The sequence below is a fragment of the Poecilia formosa genome, unplaced genomic scaffold (assembly GCF_000485575.1).
Source record: "Poecilia formosa unplaced genomic scaffold, Poecilia_formosa-5.1.2 Scaffold191, whole genome shotgun sequence".
Classification (NCBI taxonomy): domain Eukaryota; kingdom Metazoa; phylum Chordata; class Actinopteri; order Cyprinodontiformes; family Poeciliidae; genus Poecilia; species Poecilia formosa.
The window spans coordinates 922,018-925,241 of record NW_006800130.1 but is presented as its reverse complement, the minus strand read 5'-3'; the positions used below and the strand labels follow the sequence as shown (position 1 = coordinate 925,241).

At 36.6% G+C, this 3,224-nt stretch overlaps 1 long non-coding RNA gene across 1 annotated transcript in view; it reads right to left on the bottom strand.

The window, feature by feature from the left end:
* LOC103147868 (uncharacterized) overlaps nt 1-2,334 on the bottom strand; it is a 3,785-nt gene extending 1,451 nt beyond the window's left edge. Inside the window, exon 1 of the long non-coding RNA XR_477294.2 lies at nt 2,217-2,334. This is a non-coding gene — a long non-coding RNA (uncharacterized LOC103147868). The remainder of the gene's footprint in view (nt 1-2,216) is intronic.
* Between the last annotated feature and the right edge of the window lie 890 nt (nt 2,335-3,224).

The following is a 3,224-nucleotide window of genomic DNA, read 5'->3' as shown; positions in this document are numbered from 1 at the left end:
GAAAATAGCTGATAAAGCCTCCAAGTAGTTGTGAAGGGTTTTTGCGCTTACGTCACTATGACGTCACAGCGATTAGTCGACATCGACTCGACTATTATCATGATGTAGTCGACCTTAAAAAATATGTAGTCGTTCAACCCCTAATAAAAGAAAAAGAAAAATCATAAATATTGTCAAACTCAACAATATCAAGAAGTCCCGTTTATTGGATTTTGTGTAGCCCAGACCAATTTCTGTTGATTATTCCTGCGAATAAATGCTCTCATAAAATAAGGACAGCCTAATTCTAGAGGCCTTACATACACCATCTTAATTGCAACACCATTAGCGAATCACAAAATAGCTGTCTTTAAAAAGCCATATAAATTGTCATTGTTTAAAGAGTGCATCAATAAATGCTGACATCGTTGAATGTAAAGTAACACACAAAAGGGAGGGGCACATATAGAATTAATTAATTCCACTACCATTATTTATGACTTAATATGATATACTGGCGTGCTTTATAATAACACTGAATGTGCATATTTCTAGAGGAGACACTGGAGTAATTATGTAGAATGCCTTTTACTCTGAATGTACAATATTAATTACAACCACGGTTGTTTATCAATTGCGAAACGCTGTTTAAAGGCTGTTTGGAAGATTGCCATGATGACCCAGGCATGTGTCCTATCTTTTACTTCAACTTCTCATAATGTGACATAAGACATCCTTCCTGTGTCACCCTTGATATGTGTTTTAATAAAGGAAAATATCACAAATGAGACTTTAAAGTGCAGGGGAAAAAAAACGGTTTAAAAGAAAAAGTACACATTGCTGATAAAGCACCTTGGAAGGTTGAAACATTGTGAATGCCATTTGTAACAATTGATTAGTTCATTTGCATCAATTAATTCTCAAAAAAAAAATATAGCCAGGAAACTTTTTGAACCATGCACATTTGTGTGGAACCATAAGCATTGGGTTACTAATCCTAAGCATTATGTTGGTTGAAAGTCTGATGGTGTATGGTGTAAAAACAGTGTTTCTGAAGCCTGAGAATCGCTTGCCCCATTTAACAAACATTTGCGGACCACCTAATTTGAAATTGCCCCCACAACAAAAACAACATCTTATTATATATAACCTGAAATGAAAATATTAGTCTCTTAAGTCATTGTTTTTGTTCCTCCTAAAGTGGAGGGTGGTGCTATTTTGTAAACGTAGCTGGCCACAATAAAACCATGAATAAGTCTACTCAGGTGTTTTGAGTTACTTACAGATTCTGAAAGTATGGATTCTAAGCTTTCCAATGATAGAAAAGACATGAAAATTTAAAAAAAAGTTGTTTAATATGAGTGTTGTGTGCACTAATAATATTTCAGGGCTATTTGTAATTTAGAAGCATAATAAAAGAAAAATAGACTTGAGTTGCTTTGGCAAAAACAAACATTTTCTTTCAGCCAGTAGATAGTACAACATAAATAATTGTATTTAGTTAGCGTGAGGTGGAGCTCTGTTCACCGCCTTGTCACCATCATATAACATTCCGCAAAAACACAACGCTATGTATCGTAATAGTGTTCAAAAACAACAGTTCTGCATCACACCCTGAAAAACTTCAGGTTTTCCTTTTAGTGACCCAGTCTTAAGCCATTTAGCCATCATTATTTTTAAACACAATCCTTTGTAAGCTAACTGAAGCGTTACACTTTGAGCTCACGTCACGGCAAATGAACGGTTGTTTGTATGCAATACCTTGCGGACCACTAGGGTGCACCCACGGACCAACAGTGGTCTGGAGACCACAGTTGGCGAAAGTCTGGTCGAAAGGCTCAAGAAGGATTTCATCCCTTCTGTCTATGGGTCCCACAAAATAATCGTTTGTTATTTAAGTAAGCAAGCCATATGTGCTGATTTGTCTTTACACACGTTTATTTTACCCCAACTAAAGGATATCTGGGTATTGTCTGAATCTAGAGGGTCTGGGCTGCGATTCGGGAAAGGTTAGGTAAAAATCCTCTATAAACTGATGAATTAACACGGGTTACTTAACAACTAAATAGTTTAAGAGCATGTGACGTAATTTGAATAGCGTTTTCGACAGCCTTTTGTACACGAAACATTGGGTACTGAATGGAAAATATATATATAAGCCGTCACAAGCTGGGACGTAGTCCTAGAATAAAGTCAGTGCCGACATGCCAGCACATACGTAGGCTTAAAGAACTTACTTTTTGGTTTCAGCACAAACTGGCGCGCTTCATCGTGGGTGGACACTCGCTGTTCCTGCCTTAGTTGTCACATCCATCTTAGCTGGTAGTTTTCAATGTCAAGTATTTTCCCGGTTCAGATACTCAAACAAAGCTATTTCCGGATTAATGCGCATTGGGAGGAAGTCACGTAATGACGTCATCAATACGTTGTATTAATTGAGTGTTTTCTATTAAATTGAGTATTGTATTTTTGGTCACAGGTTCTTTTTTTATGCTATGTTTTTTGTATACTTTGATAACAGTTTACTTGAGTAAGAAATAATTGTTTAGCTTTAATTGTTTTGTTTTTTGTTTGTTTGTTTTGGCTTCTTGTGGGCGGAGCTTGTGATTATCACAAAGGGCTCTGCAACAGAAGCAGCCTGCCTGAGTTCAGACTCCCAACAGGTCACACAGAAAGTGATGGACTTTTGAGCTGGTGTTTTTTAACCTGCCTGGACGTCCATTGTAAATATGCTGCACAGCTTTTCCAAGTTTTTTCACCTAAATATGAGCACAATAAACAACATCTGAAGTGAGTTATGGCATTGGCCTATCGTTTTTTTTTTTCGTCCAAGTCAAAACAGAGCCCCACCACAAAGAACAAGTAGATAAAGAGACAAGTGCCAATTAAGACTTCAAAGGATTTAATATTTTGCTCTAGATACAATCAAATTCAGTCTGGATTCCTTAGCTGTAAAATAGCCTTTTTGTTTACCTTACTTCAGTCTCATTTCCCTGCTCTAATGTGCAGTCCTGCTTTCAGCTATTGCTTACAAACATTTGAATATTTGATATATCTTTTCTGCCAGTGTTTGTTTGTATCCATGGTTCATTCAATATACTGCCTCAAAAAACTAAGCCAGATCATTCAGTGGTCTTTAATAGTCAGCCATATAAACAAAACTTGAAAAGTCCAGAACCTTCTGTCCTCCTTAAAAAATAAGAGTCTCAAAAATTAATTCAGGGTATCAAACTTAAGGCACGTGT